Here is a 19,854-nt window from a genome sequence, read left to right as displayed (position 1 = left end):
GCAAAGCAATAAAAACAACAGGAAAACAGGCAACAACAGGCTTTCCCAAAAGGCCCTTATTTTTAGAGATGGTTTTAAAAAGCAAAAATTAGGGATTGGCACCACTGCTCATGTTTTTTCTGAAGCAATTAATTCACTTTACAGCCTTATGGTTTATTCTCCCAACAGTTAATAGGATGAAAGAAAAAGTCAGATCACTCCTCTGACTTTCCCTGCTGCTCCACAAGCACCTGGGGGCAGTGTCCTGTCCCTCTCTGAGCCCTACACTGGAGTTAGAGTAGAGCTCCGTCCCTGGGCTTTTCTTCCAGTCTCAGATGGCTGCCACCATAGCCTGCTTCCGCAACACTGGCCTGTGACTGACATGGTGACAAAGCTATGGCCTTTCACTGAAGATGACTTTGCATAAGGCTATCAAGTTCTTGCACATAGTCTAAGGGAACCTTTCTCACCCCCCTGTCCCCTACTTTTAGGTAAGGACATAAGAAAATGCCTTCTTCCTTAACTGAGAGTCTCTCCAGGTTTCCACAGGTCACTCACTATTTTATCTCCTCATTAGCTCAGAAGTCCACGTTCCCTCCCTTAGGGCAAGAATCATTTTATACAGTTTTTTTCTCTAAGTATTACACTATAAGAGTTTGAGCCATAAGCTGGGCTTGGTGGCACAGGCTTGTAATCCCAATTACTCCAGAGGCTGAAGCAGGAAGAACTGCTTGAGCCCAGGAGATCAAGTCTGAAGTGAGCCATGATCATGGACAACAAGAATGAGAGAGTCAAGAAAGAAGGAAGGAAGGAAGGGAGGAAGGGAGGGAGAGAGAGAGGGACGGAGGGAGGAAGAAAGGAAAGAAGGAAGGAGAGTTTAAGTCAAGATATAACATTCTCTGCTTGGTACAGAAATGTTCTGACTATATTCCTTTTCTTTTTCTTTCTTTTTTTTTTTTTCACTTTAGAGATGGTGGTTTCATTATGCTATGTTGACAAGGCTGGTATCAAACTCTTGGCCTCAAGCAATTCTCCCATCTTGGCCTCCCAAAGTACTGGGATTACAGGGCATAAACCACCATGCCTGGCTAATATCCTGCCTGTATTTCATTAACTTGAAGTTACACCCTATAGAATTCATCTCCATAGAAGACAATTTAATTTAATTTATTTACTTATTTTTTTTCAAACGAAGTCTCTATCGCCCAGGCTGGAGTGCAGTAGCTCCATCTCAGTTCACTGCAACCTCTGCCTCCTGGGTTCAAGCAGTTCTCTGCCTCAGCCTCCCGAGTGGCTGGGATTACAGGCATCTACCACCACGCCCAGCTAATTTTTGTATTTTTAGTAGAGACAGGGTTTCACCATCTTGGCCAGGCTGGTCTTGAACTTCTGACCTTGTGATCCACCCGCCTCAGCCTCCCAAAGTGCTAGGATTACAGGTATGAGCCACCACACGTGGCCCAGAAGACAAATTTAAAGTTTTCTTTTCTTTTTTTGAGATGGAGTTTCGCTCTGTCGCCCAGGCTGGAGTGCAGTGGTGCGATCTTAGCTCACTGCAACCTCCGCCTCCCGGGTTCAAGCAATTTTCTGCCTCAGCCTCCAGAGTGGCTGGGTGTGCACCACCACGTCTGGCTAATTTTTGTAATTTTTGTATTTTTAGTAGAGATGGTGTTTCCCTATGTTGGTCAGACTGGTCTCAAACTCCTGACCTCGTGATTCACCCATCTCAGACTCCCAAAGTGCTGGGATTACAGGTATGAGCGACCGTGCCTGGCCAGTTTTTTGTTTTGTTTTTTTGAGACAAAGTCTTGCTCTGTCACCCAGTCTGGAGTGCAGTGGTACTATCTCAGCTCACTGCAACCTCCACCTCCCAGGTTCAAGCGATTCTCCTGCCTCAGCCTCCCGAGTAGCTGAGACTACAGGCGTGCACCACCACGCCTAGCTAATTTTTTTATTTTTAGTAGAGAAGGGGTTTCAGGGTTTCACCATGTTGGCCAGGATGCTCTTGATCTCTCAACGTTGTGATCCACCCACCTCGGCCTCCCAAAGTGCTGGGATTTTAGGTGTGAGCCACTGCACCCAGCCAATTTTTGTATTTTTAGTAGAGACGGGGTTTCACCATGTTGGTCAGGCTGATCTCGAACTCCTGATCTCAAGTGATCCGCCCGCCTCAGCCTCCCAAAATGCTGGGATTATAGGTGTGCGCCACTGCACCCGGCCTAATTTTTGTATTTTTAGTAGAGATGGGGTTTCACCATGTTGGCCAGGATGGTCTCAATCTCCTGACCTTGTGATCCGCATCCACCCACCTTGGCCTCCCAAAGTGCTGGGATTACAGGCGTGAGCCACCATGCCCGACCAAATTTAAAGTTTTCTACCTAACTAGTTCTTGACAGTCTCCATGTTGACCTCAGGATTTCTTCCAGAATCTTACTATTCCTGTTAAGCACATCAGTTCCACGAGATAGTACTACTATCATCTGGAAGTATTACATCTACTTAGCTAAGCAAGTGGCCATATATCTCATATATTTCTTGCTAAGACTTGTGCCTAAGACATTCTCATAGACCAAATCAAGGTGGCTACTTACTAAAAACATCTTAGGTTATTACTTAAAACTTTGTTTTAATCCACTTTTTTTTTTTTTTGAGACAGAGTTTTGCTTTTGTTGCCCAGGCTGGAGTGCAATGGCGTGATCTCAGCTCACCACAACCGCCGCCTCCTGGGTTCAGGCGACTTTCCTGCCTCAGCCTCCCAAGTGGTTGGGATTACAGGCATGCACCACCACACCTGGCTAATTTTGTATTTTTAGTAGAGATGGGGTTTCTCCATGTTGGTCAGGCTTGTCTCGAACTCCCGACCTCAGGCAATCCACCTGCCTTGGCCTCCCAAAGTGCTGGGATTACAGGCATTAGCCACCATGCCCAGCCTTCTTTGTTTTTTGAGTCAGGGTCTTACTCTGTCACCTAGGCTGCAGTACAGTGGCTCACTGCAGCCTTGACCTCCTGGGCCTAAGTGATCCTCCTACTTTAGCCTCCTGAGTGGCTGGGACCACAGTTGTGTGCCACCACATTGGGCAACTTTTAAATTTTTTGTAGAAATGGCATCTCCTTATGTTTCCCAGGCTGGTCTGGAACTCCTGGGCTCAAGCAATCCTCCTACCTTGGCCTCCCAAAGTGTTGGGATTACAGGTGTGAGCCACTGTGCCTGGATTTTTGTTTTTATATTGAGACAGTCTCAATATGTTGCCCAGGCTGGCCAGGAACTACTGGGTGCAAGCCATCCTCCCACATCAGTCTCCTGAGTAATTAAGACGACACACCCAGCAAGGATACACTTTAGCTACAACCTTGCAGCACCTCAGGTTCTAACATCTTCACTAAAGCTAGAAAAGAGAGGAAATATGGGGAAGAACACATCTAATTGTTACATTTCTTCAGCCTTCACTTTTCAGCTATGGCAAGTTACTTAACCTTTCTGCGCTCGGGTTTCCTTAACTATAAAAGGGGAGGCCGGGCGCGGTGGCTCAAGCCTGTAATCCCAGCACTTTGGGAGGCCGAGACGGGCGGATCACGAGGTCAGGAGATCGAGACCATCCTGGCAAACACGATGAAACCCCGTCTCTACTAAAAAATACAAAAAAACTAGCCGGGTGAGGTTGCGGGCACCTGTAGTCCCAGCTACTTGGGAGGCTGAGGCAGGAGAATGGCGTAAACCCGGGAGGCAGAGCTTGCAGTGAGCTGAGATCCGGCCACTGCACTCCAGCCTGGGCGACAGAGCCAGACTCCATCTCAAAAAAAAAAAAAAAAAAAAAAAAGGGGAGGCTGGGCCCGGTGGCTCATGCCTGTAATCCCAGCACTTTGGGAAGCTGAGGCGGGTGGATCACCTGAGGTCAGGAGTTCAGGACTAGCCTGGCCAAGATGCTGAAACACTGTCTCTACTAAAACTACCAAAAAAATTAGCTGGGCGTGGTGGTGTGAGCCTGTAATCTCAGCTACTAGGGAGGCTGAGGCAGGAAAATTACTTGAACCCTGAAGGCGGAGGCAGAGGCTTCAGTGAGCTGAGATCTTTCAGCCTGGGTGAAAGAGCAAGACTCCATCTCAAAAAACAAACAAACAAACAAACAAACAAACAAACAAAAAATGGTGGCTCATACCTGTAATCCAGCACTTTGGGAGGCTGAGGCGGGTGGGTCATAAGGTCAAGAGATCGAGACAATCCTGGCCAACATGATGATACCCTGTCTCTACTAAAAATACAAAAATTAGCTGGGTGTGGTGGCACATGCCTGTTGTCCCAGTTACTCAGGAGGCTCAGGTGGGAGAATTGATTGAACCAGGGAGGCGGAGGTTGTAGTGAGCCGAGATCGTGCCACTGTATTGCAGCCTGGCAACAGAGTGAGACTCCGTCTCAAAAAAAAAGGGGGGATAATGTCATACAGTTATTACAAGGATTAAATGAAATCATAGATGAAGTGCCAGCACCATGCCAGGCACATGGTGTGATAAAGTGTAGCAATTATTATTACCCCAGGAGATTAGGCTTAAACCAATAATAATTAGTTCCTTAATATGGTATACCTCTTAAGAGGATAAAGTATTATCTGATAAGTGAAAGACCCATCAATAAAGGCCTAGTTTGAGAAGCAAAGTCAAAATACCCGTAATTCTTTTTTTTTTTTTTTTTGAAACAGAGTCTCTGTTGCACAGGCTAGAGTGCAGTGGCGTGATCTTGGCTCACTGCAACCTCCACCTCCCAGGTTCAAGCGATTTTCCTGCCTCAGCCTCCTGAGTAGCTGGATTACAGTGTCCACCACCATGCCCAGCTAATTTTTGCATTTTTATTAGAGATGAGGTTTCGCCATATTGGCTAGATTGGTCTTGAACTCCTGAACTCAGGTGATCCACCCACCTTGGCCTCCCAAAGTGCTGGCATTACAGTCATGAGCCACCTCACCTAGCCAAAATACCCATAGTTCTGTTCCTCCTCTTCCCTGAAAACTGTTAGCACTGGTGTGGCCTTAGTGCTCAAGGCTTAAACTTTGCTTTCCCATCTCTGCTTACTCCTTTACTCCCTTGGTTATCTCATCCATGCCTGTGGCTTTAGACATTAGCAATATGTTGATACCTCCCAGATTTGCATCTCTAGTACTGATCTTTATCCTGAACTCCAGACTGACGGAATCGACTTCCAGCTCCACATCTCACTTGTCTACTGGTTATCAGAAAACTCAACCTACCCAAAACTGAGCCCCTGCTCTTCCTACCAAAACTGTTCCTCCCATATCTTTCCCTTTTTTCCTTCATTTCAGTCCAACAGGTCTGTCTCCTGTTTCTGCTGTGGTCACACTGCTGCAAGTACCATCCTTCTGTGGTTGGATTTTTTTTTTCCTTGAGATGGGGTGTTGCTCTGTTGCTCAGGCTGAAGTACGGTGGCATGATTGTGGCTCCTCCCAAGTCTTGTAGGCTGCTGAATTTGGTTTCTGTAAGAAGGGAGATGGAAAGTTGTCAGAGGGCTCCGAACAGAGAAATATCATAACCTGACTTCCACGTTAACAGGATTCCTCTGGTTGCTGTGTGGAAAACAGACTGAAGGTGGGAAAGGGGAGAAGCAGAACTGCTAGTTGGGAGGCTGCTGCAATAATCCAACCACATTGTTTGAACCCAGGAGTTCAAGGCTGTAGTGAGCTATGATTGTGCCACTGTACTGCAACCTCCACACCTTCCTGAACCTCACACTTCTCCCATAACAATTCTGTTTCAGACTCCTTACTGATCCTTAAAAATCCTAGTCATGCTCACACCTCAGGGGCTTTGGCCTTGCTGTTCTTTCTGTCCAGAACATTCTTTCCCTAGGTATCCCAATAACTTTGTTCCTCATCTTCTTTGGGTCTTTATTCCAAGAGCTCAGTGAGGCCTTCCCTCACAGCTCTAAAGTTACAACTTCCCCCCCAGAACTCCTCACTCTCTTTCCCTCCCTTATTTTTTTCCATAGCATTACCACCACCAGAGAGATTGTGTATCTTTTTTTTTTTTTTTTTTTTTTGAGATTGAGTCTCTGTCACCAGGCTGGAGTGCAATGGCACGATCTCAGCTCACTGCAACCTCTGCCTCCAGGGTTCAAGCAATTCTCCTGCCTCAGCCTCCCAAGTAGCTGGAACTACAGGCACACGCCACAAAGCCCAGCTAATTTTTGTATTTTTAGTAGAGATGGGGTTTTACTATGTTGGCCAGAATGGTCTTGATCTCTCGACCTCGTGATCTGCCCGCCTTAGCCTCCCAAAGTCTGGGATTACAGGCGTGAGCCACCATGCACAGCCTTCGAGACAGTCTCACTCAATCGCCCAGAGCTGGAGTGCAATGGCATGATCTTGGCTCACTACAACCTCTGCCTCCTGGGTTCAGGTGATTCTCCCGCCTCAGTCTCTCTAGTAGCTGCAATTATAGGTGCAGGCCACCATGCCTGGCTAATTTTTGTATTTTTACTAGAGACGGGGTTTCACCATGTTGGCCAAGTTGGTCTTGTACTTGTAACCTCATGATCCACCCACTTTGGCCTCCCAAAGTGCTGGGATTACAGGTGTGAGCCTCTGTTCCCGACCTAAGTCTGCTTTATTTATTTATTTATTTATTTATTTAGAGACGGAGTCTTGCTCTGTCGCCCAGGCTGGAGCGCAGTGGCCGGATCTCAGCTCACTGCAAGCTCCGCCTCTCGGGTTTACGCCATTCTCCTGCCTCAGCCTCCAGAGTAGCTGGGACTACAGGTGCCCGCCACCTCGCCCGGCTAGTTTTTTGTATTTTTAGTAGAGATGGGGTTTCACTGTGTTAGCCAGGATGGTCTTGATCTCCTGACCTCGTGATCCACCCGTCTCGGCCTCCCAAAGTACTGGGATTACAGGCTTGAGCCACCGTGCCCGACCGTCTGCTTTATTTTTGAATGCTTAATGGGCTTTTCTTGCAGCAGACTTTTTTGATCCCATAATGTTGAATTTAGGCTATAAAATCAGGTTACCTTCCCTAAGGGTCCACTGACAGGAACACCAGATGGCCAAGACTAGCAAGTCTTTCAACAATGTAGACAATACACCTAAGAACTTGAAGCTGGCAGTTGGAAGAACATTAGCTTGAAGATGCTGGAAATGATCTGCAAACCGAGTTGTGTTGCCCCGTTTTCTGCTAGATTGCTGACTTGCAGTTTCCTTCCAGTTCCTCTGTGACCTTGCACAAATCAGTCTTGGCCAGATTTATTGCCCAAGAGCTAGCAAGACCTGTGGAAGCCGGGTGACTTTTCCTTTATGGGTCAAACCTTTAACACAGATGAAACTTTTTTTTTTGGCTTTTTTTGAGACAAGAGTCTTGCTCTGTGCCCCAGGCTGGAGTGCACTGGTGCAATCTCACCTCACTGCAAACTCCACCGAGGGTTCAAGTGATTCTCCTGCCCCAGCCACCTGACCAGTTGGGATTACAGGCTCCTGCCACCATGCCCAGCTAATTTTTGTATTTTTAGTAGAGACGAGGTTTCACTATGGTGGTCAGGCTGGTCTTGAACTCCTGACCTCAGGTGATCCGCCCATCTTGGCCTCCCAAAATGCTGGGATTACAAGTGCCCGCCACCACGCCCGACTAATTTTTTTTTTTTTTTTGTATTTTTAGTAGACACAGGGTTTCACTGTGTTAGCCAGGATGGTCTATCTCCTCACCTCGTGATCCACCCACCTCGGCCTCCCAAAGTGCTAGGATTACAGTCGTGAGCCACCGCGCCCAGCCTAAGTTCTGTATTTTTAGTTGAGACGGGATTTCACCATCTTGGCCAGGCTGGTCTTGAACTCCTGACCTCGCGATTCACCCACCTCGGCCTTCCAAAGTGCTAGGATTATAAGCGTGAGCCACTGAGCCCGGTATCTTTCTTTTCCTTCTTTTTTTCTGAGACGTAGTCTTGCTCTATTGCCCAGGCTAGAGTCAGTAGCACAGTCTCGGCTCACTGCAACCTCTGCCTTCCGGGTTTAAGTGATTCTCCTGCCTCAGCCTCCCGAGTAGCTGGGATTACAGGCGTCTGCCACCAAGCCCGGGTAATTTTCGTATTTTTAGTAGAGATGGGGTTTCACTATGTTGGCCAGGCTGGTCTAGAACTCCTGACCTCGGGTGATCCACCCGCCGAGGCCTACCAAAGTGTTGGGATTACAGGCGTGAGCCACCGCGCCCCTCCAATCAGTTGGAGATGGCTTAAACTTAGTTCCGAAGAAGCTCCCTTCCATTTCTCTCACACTAACGGACAATAAAGAGGCCTCGAGCTAGGCAGGCCAGGGCCGTACCCGAGCTGTTGGCAGGGTGCAAACCTCAGGAAAGTTAAGCCACCAAAAAACTGAGAGGAAAGCACAAGAAGACCGACCAGGTGTCACAAGAGAGGCCCAACCGCAACCCTTAGCACGTCCCGCGGAGGAGGGCGGGCAAGCGCGCCTTCTTATTGGATGGCGATGGGCAGCGTGCTCGTACGCCCCACCCCAGAAGGCAAGCCCCCTGCGCGCGGGGCACGGCGGGAGTAAGAGTCTGCGGGACCGGCAGCTGTACTTCATCTCCCGGCGGGCCGAGCGCTGAAGGCAGCGGCGCGGCGCGGCGCGGCGCCTTTGTGGTAGCGGTGGCTCCGCGCGGAGGAAGTTCCGGTCTCCGCGGCGCTGGTTCGGTGGCGGAGGCTGAGGAGAAGGAGGAGCGGGCAGTGGAGGCTTCGCCGCCTTGGTAGGGGCCCGGGACTGGAGAGAGGGCGTGCCAGAACCTGCGGGGGAAGAGCCTGCAGACGGGCCCACTCTAGACGTCGCAGGCCTGCGCGGCCTGAAAGCTGTGGCTTTGGTGTCTCGGGGCAGCTGCGGCCTCGCTCGGGAAGAAGACCAAGCTACGGTGAGGTGAGGGAGGCGCCGCCCGCGGCGGGCCCGGGGCGGGGCCCGGCGCGGCGGTAGATTACCGGTCCCGCCGCGGAGCGGCCAGCTGTAAGGCTGGGGCCGGCGCGTGGTTGCGGCTCTGTGCTCGTAGACTTCGGAGCTGTAAGCGGGCTCTTCTTGCGGTTTTCCTGTTTCAGATCCAATTCTGAGGCATCACTAGGAAGGGAGCTCTTGTGCTTAGCACGTAGTCTCGTCCTCAGACTTGGACAGACACAAGGGAGGCTCCGCCGCATCCGAGGGCACAAGAGCTCCGAGCCCGGTCGGCGGCGCGGTAGAACCTGGAGGCGGGGGAGTGGTCTGGTGGGTTCTGCGCCCGTTAGGCAGTGAAGGAGAAGGATGTTTTCTCGTATTCACGCTTGATTCCATTAGCGGTGTTTTTCTCTTTAGTTTAGAATTGACGTTAGACTAATGGGTTCAACTTTGGGAATGCTTTTTTTTTTTTTTTTTTTTTTTTTTTTTTTTTTTTTTTTTTAAGGAAGGGCTCTGTTTTGTAGGGTACATAAACCGTGAGCATAACTGTATTTTTTGCATATTCCAGGTTTGCCTGTGAAGGTCAGAGTAGCTGGATTTAAGTGAAGGAGTTCAGTAGACATGCAGATGGTCACCTGGTTCATTTTCTGAACCCTAGATTGTGCCCTTGGCTTGCTAGTTTCCACCTTCCTATTGAGAAATGCCACCGGTGTGAATGATTTAAATATGTCACTATTACTGAATTTGTGAGGTCTGTAAGGAGGAGTATCGAGAACTGGTGCGTGATGGTAGGACTGGCAGTGAAGAAAGTAACTAAATAATATGTTACCATTTTGGTGAAACACGAAAGTTGAATTTGAACCTTGTCTCAGAAGCTAGCACCTAACTAGATACCTAACCTGCAGGACAGGTCCCAGGTCTCTTGATAGTTGTAGCACCTTTCCTTATAGAATTCTATTACCAGGCTGAGCCTGGTGGCTCACGCCTGTAATCCCAGCACTTTGGGAGGCTGAGGTGGGAGGATTGCTTGAGCCCCGGAGTTGGAGACCTGCGTGGGCACATAGCGAGACACCGACTCTACAAAAAATAAAATAGCCAGGGCCGGGCACGGTGGCTCACACCTGTAATCCCAGCACTTTGAGAGGCTGAGGCGGGCGGATCACCTGAGGTAGGGAGTTTGAGACCAGCCTGACTAACATGGAGAAACCCTGTCCCTACCAAAAATACAGAATTAGCTGGCGTGGTGGTGCATGCTTGTAATCCCAGCCACTCAGGAGGCTGAGGCAGGAGAATCACTTGAACCCGAGAGGCGGAGGTTGTGGTGAGCTGAGATTGCTCCATTGCACTCCAACCTGGGCCACAAGAGCAAAACTCCGCTTCAAAAAAACAAAACAAAACAAAACAAAAAAAACCAAAACACAAAACTCAACAAAAACCAACTTAGTAGAGGCAGCATTTTGCCTTATGCCCAGCTAATTTTTTGTATTTTTTTTAGTAGAGGTGGAGTTTCGCCATGTTGGCCAGGCTGGTCTTTAGCTACTGACCTCAGGTGATCCACCTACCTCGACCGTGAGCCTGGGCAACATGGCGAAACCCTGTCTCTACAAAAAAAAACCAAAAAAAAAAATAGCCAGGCATGGTGACATGCTCCTGTTAGCCCTAACTACTCAGGAGGCTGAGATGGGAAAATGGCTAGAGCTGGGGAGGTAGAGGTTGTAGTAAGGGTAGATCATGCCTATGCACTCCAACCTGGGCCACAGAGCAAGACTCTGTCTCAAAAAAATAATAAATAAATAAATAAATACAAATTGTGGTAAATACATATTTTTATGTATGTTTATGTATATTTTAACAAAATTTGCGCTTTAAACCATTGTTAAGTATACAATTCAATGGTATTAATTACATTCACAATGTAGTACAAGCAACACCACTATTTCTGAAACTTTATTATCTCAAACAGAAACTTTGTAACCAGGGATGGCATGGTGGCTCACGCCTGTAAACCTAGCACTTTGGGAGGCCAAGGCGGGCAGATCACTTGAGGTCAGGAGTTCAAGAACAGCCTGGCCAACGTGGTGAAACCCCCTCTGTACTAAAAATACAAAAATTAGCCATGCATGGTGGCATGTACCTGTAACCCCACCTACTAGAGAGGCAGAGGTTGCAGTGAGCTGAGATCATGCCATTGCACTCCAGCCTGGGCTACAGAGCCAGACTCCCATCTCAAAAAAAAAGAAAAAAAGAAACTGTAACCGTTAAACAAGTTAACTTCCCATTTCCTCCTGTTTCTAATCTCTAATCTACTTTTTGTCTCTCTGAGTGTGCTTGTTCTAGCTACTGCAAATACTAAATGGAATCATACAGTATTGTCCTTTTTTGTGTCTGGTTTATTTCACTTAGTGTAATGGTTTCAGGGTTGATCCATGTTGGAGCGTGTATCAGAATTTCATTCCTTTTTATGGCTTAATCTGTTGTGTGTATACACCACATTTTGTTTATTAATTCATTTGTAGTAGACACTTGGGTTGTTTCTACCTTTTGACTATTGTAAATAATGCTGCTGTGATCATTGGTGTACAAATATCTCTTTGGGTCCCTGCTTTGAATTCTTTTGGGTATATACCCAGAAGGGAAATTGCTATATGGTAATTATTATTATTAATTATTTTATTTTATTTTATTTTTGAGACAGGGTCTTGCTCTGTTGCCCAGGCTGGAGTTCAGTGGCACAGTCATGGCTCACTGCAGCCTCGAACTCTTGGGCTCAAGCAATCATCCCGCCTCAGCTTCCTGAGTAGCTGGGACTGCAGGCATGGGCTGCCACAACCAGCTAATTTTTTTGTTTTTTAATTTTTATTTTTTGTGATGAAGTCTTGCCTTGTTGTCTAGGCTGGTCTGGAACTCCTGAATTCAAGTGATCCTCCTGCCTTGGCCTCCCAAAGTGCTGGGATTACAGGCATGAGCCACCACATCTGGCCCATAATTTTTTTTATTTTTATTTTTTTGTAGAGGCAGGGTCTCCCTATGTTGTTCATGCTGGTCTCGAACTCCTGGCCTCAAGCCATTTTCCCTTCTTGGCCTCTCAAGGTACTGGGATTACAGGCATGAGCCACTGTACCCAGTTGATACTTGGTTATTACATGTTTAGCTTTTTGAGGAACCACCATACTGTTTTCCTCAATGACTGCATCATTTTACATTCTCACCAGTAATACGCAAGGGTTCCAATTCTCCCACATCCTCCCTAACACTTATTTTCTGTTTTTCCTCTTTTGGTAAATTTGTGTGTGTGTATGTGGTTTCTTATTTGTTTGTTTTTATAATAGCCATCCTAATGGGTGTGAAGTGGTATCTCATTTGTGTTTTCTTAGTTTTTGCTTGTTTGTACCTTTTTAACCATTTTTAAGTGTACCATTTAGTAGTAGTAAGTACATTTTTCTTCTTGTGCAGCCATCATAAAAATGCAGCTTCAGAACTTTTTTCATCTTCACAAACTGAGTTCCTGTACCCATTGAACAGTAACTCCCTATTCTCTCCTCCACTACCCCCTGATAATCACCATTCTGCTTTCTGTCTCTATGAATTTGACTACTCTAGGTGTCTCATGTAAGTGGAATCATATAATATTCGTTCTTTTGTGTATGGCTTATTTTACTTAGCATAATATCTTCAGGATTCATCCATCTTGTAGTACGTATCAGAATTTTACTCCTTTTTAAGGCTGAGTAATATTCCATTGTATGTATATACCACATTTTGTTTATCCATTCATCTGTTGATGGACATTTGGGTTGTTTCCACCTTTTTGCTATTGTGAATATAATGGTGCTGTGAATATTGGTGTACAGGCCGGGCGCGGTGGCTCAAGCCTGTAATCCCAGCACTTTGGGAGGCTGAGATGGGTGGATCACGAGGTCAGGAGATCGAGACCATCCTGGCTAACATGGTGAAACCCCGTCTCTACTAAAAAATACAAAAAACTAGCTGAGCGAGGTGGCGGGCGCCTGTAGTCCCAGCTACTCGGGAGGCTGAGGCAGGAGAATGGCGTAAACCCGGGAGACGGAGCTTGCAGTGAGCTGAGATCTGGCCACTGCACTCCAGCCTGGGCGACAGAGCGAGACTCCATCTCCAAAAAAAAAAAAAAAGAATATTGGTGTACAAATTTTTTTTTTTTTTTTGAGACTAAGTGTTGTTCATGTCATCTGGGCTGGAGTGCAGTGGCACGATCTCGACTCACTGCAACTTCTGCCTCCCGGGTTCAGGTGATTCTCCTGCCTCAGCCTCCTGAGTAGCTGGGATTACAGATGTGTGCCACCATGCCTAGCTAATTTTTGTATTTTTAGTAGAGAAGGAGTTTCGCATGTTGGCCAGGCTGGTCTTGAACTTCTGACCTCAGGTGATCCACCTGCCTCAGCCTCCCAAAGTGGTGGGATTACAGGTGTGAGCCACTGAGCCCAGCCACAAATATCAAGTCTTGACTTTCATTTCTTTCGGGAGTATATATACTCAGAAATGGAATTGACAGGTCAAATGGTAATTCTATGTGTAATTTTTTTTTTTTTTTTTTTTTTTTTTTTTTAAAGACAGCATCTTTCTTTGTTGTCCAGGCTGCAGTCACAGCTGTCTGCAGCCCTGACCTTCTCGGTTCAAGCTATCTCTCACCTCACCCTCTTGAGTAACTGAGACTACAGGTGCACGCCACGACGGTTAGCTATTTATTTTATTTTATTTTTGTAGCTGTGGGATTTTGCTGGGTTGCCCAGGCTTTATGTATCATTTTTTGAGGAACTGCCTTACTGTTTTCCACACTGGTTGCACCATTTTACATTCTATCAGCAGTGCACAAAGGTTTTTTTATAGACTGAATTGTGTCCCCCTGAAAATTCATGTGTTGAAGCCCTAAGCTCCAGTGTGACTGTATTTGGAAATAGTACCTTTAAAGAGAAATTAAAAAGTTAGAAGAGGCTGGGCGCGGTGGCTCAAACCTGTAATCCCAGCACTTTGGGAGGCCGAGACGGGCGGATCACGAGGTCAGGAGATCAAGACCATCCTGGCTAACACAGTGAAACCCCGTCTCTACTAAAAAATACAAAAAACTAGCTGGGCGAGGTGGCGGGCACCTGTAGTCCCAGCTACTCTGGAGGCTGAGGCAGGAGAATGGCGTGAACCCGGGAGGCGGAGCTTGCAGTGAGCTGAGATCCGGCCACTGCACTCCAGCCTGGGCGACAGAGCGAGACTCCATCTCAAAAAAAAAAAAAAAAAAAAAAAAAAAAAGTTAGAAGATATCACAAGGGGCCAGGCGCGGTGGCTCACATCTGTAATTGCAGCACTTTGGGAGGCCAAGGCGAGTGGATCACAAGGTCAGGAGATCGAGACCATTCTGGCTAACTCGGTGAAACCCCGCCTCTACTGAAAATACAAAATATTAACTGGGTGTGGCGGCGTGCGCCTGTAGTCCCAGCTGCTGGGGAGGCTGACAACTTGATCTTGGACTTCCAGCCTCCAGAGCTGTGAGAATAATTTCTGTGGCTTAAGCCTCCCAGTCCATGGTATTTTGTTATGGCAGTCCTAGCATACTGTATAATACAGGTTTCAGTTCAGTTTCTCTGCATCCTCCACATCCTGGCCAACACTTGTTATTTTCTTTCTTCTTCTTTTTTTTTTTGGAGACAGAAAATCTCGCTCTGTTGCACAGGTTGGAGTGCAGTGACACAATCTTGACTCACTGCAACCTCCGCCTCCTGGGTTCAAGCGATTCTCCTGCCTCTGCCTCCTGAGTAGTGGGATTACAGGCACCCGCTGCCACGCCCAGCTAATTTTTGCATTTTAGTTGAGATGGCGTTTCTCCATGTTGGCCAGGCAGGTCTTGAACTCCTGACCTCAGGTGATCTGCCAGCCTCAGCCTCCCAAAGCATTGGGATTATAGGCATGAGCCACCGGGCCTGGCATTTTGTTTATTTTTGAGACAGAATCTCACAATCTGTTGCCCAGGCTGGAGTGAAGTGGCATGATCTTGGCTCATCGCAACCTCTGCCTCCCAGGTTGAAGAGATTCTCATGCTTCAGCCTCCCGGGTAGCTGGGATTACAGGCGTGTGGTGCCATGCCTGGCTAATTTTTGTATTTTAGTAGAGACAGGGTTTCACCATATTGTCCAGGCTGGTCTTGAACTCCTGACCTCAAGTAATCTGTCCACCTTGGCCTCCCAAGGTGCTGGAATTACAGGTGTGAGCCACCTCACCCAGCCTATTTTCTGTTTTTTTTGTTTTTTTTTTTTCCCCCAACAGTAGCTATCCTAGTGGATGTGAAGTGGTATCTTATTGTGGTTTTGATTTGCATTTCCCTGATGATAAGTGATGTTGAGCATCTTTTCGTGTTCTCATTGGCTATTTGCATATCCTCTTTTGGAGAAGTATCTATTCAGGTTTTTTGTTGACCATTTTAAAATGGGATTTTTGAGCTGGGTGTGAGGTGCACACCTGTAGTCCCACCCAGCTGCTTGGGAGGCTGAGGTAGGTGGATCTCTTGAGCCCAGGTGTTTGAGGGTACAGTGAGCTGTGATTGCACCACTGGACTCCACCCTGGGTGACAGAGTGACCCAGTCTCTAAAAATAAAATAAAAATAGGTTTTTGTTTTTGTTGTTGAGTTTTAGGAGTCCTTTATACACTCTAGATATTAATTCCTTGTCAGATATTTGACTTACAAATATTTTATCTCTGTGGTTATCTTTATACTCTGTTGATAGTGTCTTTTGATGCACAGAGGTTTTAATTTTGATGAAGTCCAATTTATCATCTTTTTAAAAAATCTGTGCCTCATCTGCAAATTATTACCAATCGAAAGTCATGAAACTTTTCCCCTAAGATTTTATAGTTTTAGCTCTTGTGTTTGGGTCCTTGATCCATTTTGAGTTAATTTGTTTTTTTTTTTCTTTTTGAAACGGAGTCTGGCTCTGTCGCCCAGGGTGGAGTGCAGTGGCCGAATCTCAGCTCACTGCAAGCTCCGCCTCCCGGGTTTACACCATTCTCCTGTCTCAGCCTCCCGAGTAGCTGGGACTACAGGCGCCCGCCACCTCACCTGGCTAGTTTTTTGTATTTTTTAGTAGAGACAGGGTTTCACCGTGTTAGCCAGGATGGTCTCGATCTCCTGACCTCGTGATCCACCCGTCTCGGCCTCCCAGAGTGCTGGGATTACAGGCTTGAGCCACTACGCCCGGCCGGAGTGCCATTTTCCATTTGGGAACAAGATTGTACTTTCCTCATTGGATGTTCTTGACACCTTTGTTGAAAATCAATTGCCTGGAGTTCAAGACCAGCCTTGCCAACACGGCAAAATCCCGTCTGTACTAAAAATACCAAAATTCGCTGGGCATGATGGTGTGTGGCTGTATTCCTAGCTACTCAGGAGGCTGAGGCAGGAGAATCGCTTGAACTGGGAGACAGAGGCTGCAGTGAGCTGAGATCACGCCACTGCCCTCTAGCCTGGGCGACAGAGTGAGACATGAGAATCTGTCTCAAAAAAAGAAAAAAAAAGAAAATTGACCATAGATGTGAGGATTTATTTCTGCTCACTCCATTCAGTTGATTGGTCTTTATGACTATCTTTATGTCCTTACTGCACTGTTGTGATGGCTGTAGCTAAATGGTACACTTAAAAATGGTTAAAATAGGCTGGGCACGGTAGCTCACACCTATAATCTTAGCACTTTGGGAGGCTGAGGCAGGCAGATTGCCTGTGCTCAGGAGTTCGAGACCAGCCTAGGCAACATGATGAAACCCTGACTTTACTAAAATACAAAAATTAGGCGGGTGTGGTATATGCCTGTAATTCCAGCTGCTCAGGAGGCTGAGACACAAGAATTGCTTGATACTGTGTGCGGTGGCTCACGCCTATAATCCCAGCACTTTGGGAGGTCAAGGCAGGCAGATCACGAGGTCAAGAGATTGAGACCATCCTGGCCAATGTGATGAAACCCAGTCTCTACTAAAAATACAAAAAAATTAGCCAGGTGTTGTGGCGTGCACCTGTAGTCTCAGCTACTTGGGAGGCTGAGGCAGGAGGATCACTTGAACCCAGGAGGTGGAGGTTGTAGTAAGCCAAGATTGCGCCACTGTATTCCAGAGGGAGGCGACAGAGGGAGACTCTGTCTCAAAAAAGAAAAAAAGAAAAAAAAAAAAAAGAATTGCTTGAACCCAGGAGCTAGAGGTTGCAGTGAGCTGAGATTGCACTATTGCACTCCAGCCTGGGCAACAGGGTGAGACTATTTACATACTCAATTTTTTTTTTTTTTTTTTTTTTTTTTGAGATGGAGTCTCACACTGTCACCCAGGCTGGAGTGCTGTGGCATGATCTTGGCTCACTGCAACATTCGCCTCCTGGATTCAAGCAATTTTCCTGCCTCAGGCTTTCAAGTAGCTGGGTTACAGGCACCTGCCACCATGCCTGGCTAATTTTTTGTATTTTTAGTAGAGATGGAGTTTCACTATGTTGGCCAGGCTGGTCTCAAATTCCTGACCTCGTGATTCGCTGGCCTCGGCCTCCCAAAGTGCTGGGACTACAAGTGTGAGCCACTGCACCCGATCATACCCAAATATTTTACCATAATTATAAAATAATTTATTATTTTTATTTTTTCTTTTTAAATTCTTCAATCTTCTTTTGTTAATGCTCTGCTGAATCATAAAAAAATTATGAAATAAAAAGAATAGGTCTTGTTGATTCTTCTTTTTACTTACCTCCCCCTATTTACCCCTCTTACTTTATCAAAGAAAACATTTCATTTGAAACTTAACTGAAGTACATTCTCCCAGAGAGGAAAATCCTTCAGGACAACAATTTTTATTTTTATTTTTTTTGCTTGTTTTTTTGAGACCCAGTCTCATTGTGTTGCCGAGGCTGGAGTGCAGTGGCGCGATCTCAGCTCATTGCAACCTCCACCTGCTGGGTTCAAGCAGTTCTGCCTCAGCCTGCCGAGTAGCTGGGACTACAGGCGCCTGCCACCATGCCCAGTGAATTTTTGTGTTTTTAGTAGAGACAGGGTTTTTACCATGTTGGCCAGGATGGTTTCAATCTCATGATCTTGTGATCTGTCCACTTTGGTCTCCCAAAGTGCTGGGTATACAGGTATGAGCCAAGGCGATCGGCCAATTTTTTGTATTTTTAGTAGAGACAAGGGTTCACCGTGTTCGCCAGGATGGTCTTGATCTCCTGACCTTGTGATCAGCCCACCTCTCAAACTGCTGGGCTTACAGGCCTGAGCCACTGTGCCCAGCCTTTTTATTTTTTTATTTTATTTTATTCTCAACCTCCTGCGTAGCTGGGATTACAGGCGCGTACCACCACGCTCAGCTAATTTATGTATTTTTAGTAGAAATGGGGTTTCGCCATGTTGGCCATGCTGGTCTTGAATTCCTGGTCTCAAGTGTTATCTGCCTGCCTCCGTCTCCTAAAGTGCTGAGATTACAGGCATGAGCCACTGCGCCCAGACTACACTTAAAATTTTCAAATTGGGATCTTTTGGGGGGCAAGGGTGCTTCTTGCAGCCACTAATTCCAGCTCTTGAGTGCATATTAAAGTTGCTACTGTTTAAAAACTTGTAGTTGGATCCAGGGAGTGGGTAGGTGGTCTGAGTAACCCTTGCTTCTTGGTGTCTCCTTGATGCTCTTAGCTGAATATCCTGTGTAGCCCACAACATTTACTTTGGGAAAAAGAATGAAAGGCAAAACATTAAAAATAGAATTACCATATGATCTAGCAATTTTACTTCTGGATATATATCCAAAATAATTGAAAACAAAGAAAAAGAAAAACAGAGTCTCGACAAGATATTTGTACCCATGTTCACAACAGCATTATTCACATTAGCTAAAATGTGGAAGCAACCCAACTATTCATTGATGGATGAATAGAAAAGGAAAATGTGGTATGTACATGTAACTGAAAATTATTCAGTGTTAAAAAGGAAGGTAATTCTGACATACTATAACATGGATGAACCTTGAGGACATTATGCTAAGTGAAATAAGCCAGTCATGTAAAAGACAAATACCATATAATTTCACTTATATGAGACACTTTGAGTAGTCAAAATCATAGAAACAAAATGGTTGTCAGGGATGGTGTGAGGGATGAATCAGCAGTTACTATTTCTTTTTTTTTGTTTTTGTTTTTTGAGATGGGTTCTTGCTCTGTTGCCCAGGCTGGAGTGCAGTGGTGTGATCTTGGCTTACTGCAACCTCTGCCTCCCAGGTGCAAGCAATCCTCCCACCTCAGCCTCCTCAGTAGCTGGGACTACAGGTATGTTCCACCTCGCCTGACTTGTGTGTGTGTGTGTGTGTGTGTGTGTGTGTGTGTGTGGTGTGTGTGGTGTGTGTGTGTGTGTGTGTGGTGTGTGTGTGGGGGATGTGTGTGTGTGTAGACAAGGTTTTGCTGTGTTGCCCAGGCTGGTCTCGAACTCCTGAGCTCAAGCAGTCCACCTTTTTCAGGTTTCCAAAGTGCTGGGATTACAGACAAGGGCCACTGTGCCTGGCCTTTACTATATTTTATTTTATTTATTTATTATTTATTTATTTATTTTGAGATGAAGTCTTACTCTGTTGCCCAGGCTGGAGTGCAGTGGCGCAATCTTTTTTTTTTTTTTTGAGACGGAGTCTCGCTCTGTCGCCCGGGCTACAGTGGCCGCATCTCAGCTCACTGCAAGCTCCGCCTCCCGGGTTTACGCCATTCTCCTGCCTCAGCCTCCCGAGTAGCTGGGACTATAGGCGCCCACCACCTCGCCCGGCTATTTTTTTGTATTTTTTAGTAGAGACGGGGTTTCACCGTGTTAGCCAGGATGGACTCAATCTCCTGACCTCGTGATCCGCCCGTCTCGGCCTCCCAAAGTGCTGGGATTACAGGCTTGAGCCACCGCGCCCGGCCAGTGGCGCAATCTTGGCTCACTGCATCCTCTGCCTCCCAAGTTCAAGTGATTC

At 46.6% G+C, this 19,854-nt stretch overlaps 1 protein-coding gene across 7 annotated transcripts in view; it reads left to right on the top strand.

The window, feature by feature from the left end:
• The first annotated feature begins 8,541 nt into the window (after positions 1 to 8,541).
• Positions 8,542 to 19,854, top strand: part of RBM6 (RNA binding motif protein 6) — a 123,450-nt gene continuing 112,137 nt past the window's right edge. For 2 of the 7 annotated variants that reach the window (XM_038003899.2, XM_038003897.2), the window contains exon 1: positions 8,547 to 8,712. The gene's annotated coding sequence lies outside the window, so the exon portion shown is untranslated. Of the gene's footprint in view, positions 8,877 to 19,854 lie in introns of all 7 variants that reach the window. The other 5 variants (XM_038003892.2, XM_038003889.2, XM_038003891.2 and 2 more) reach the window with 4 other exon arrangements.

This window comes from Chlorocebus sabaeus, chromosome 22 (assembly GCF_047675955.1).
Source record: "Chlorocebus sabaeus isolate Y175 chromosome 22, mChlSab1.0.hap1, whole genome shotgun sequence".
In the NCBI taxonomy this organism is placed as follows: domain Eukaryota; kingdom Metazoa; phylum Chordata; class Mammalia; order Primates; family Cercopithecidae; genus Chlorocebus; species Chlorocebus sabaeus.
Note: the sequence above shows the minus strand (reverse complement) of the source record. Positions and strands in the feature narration are given on the sequence as shown.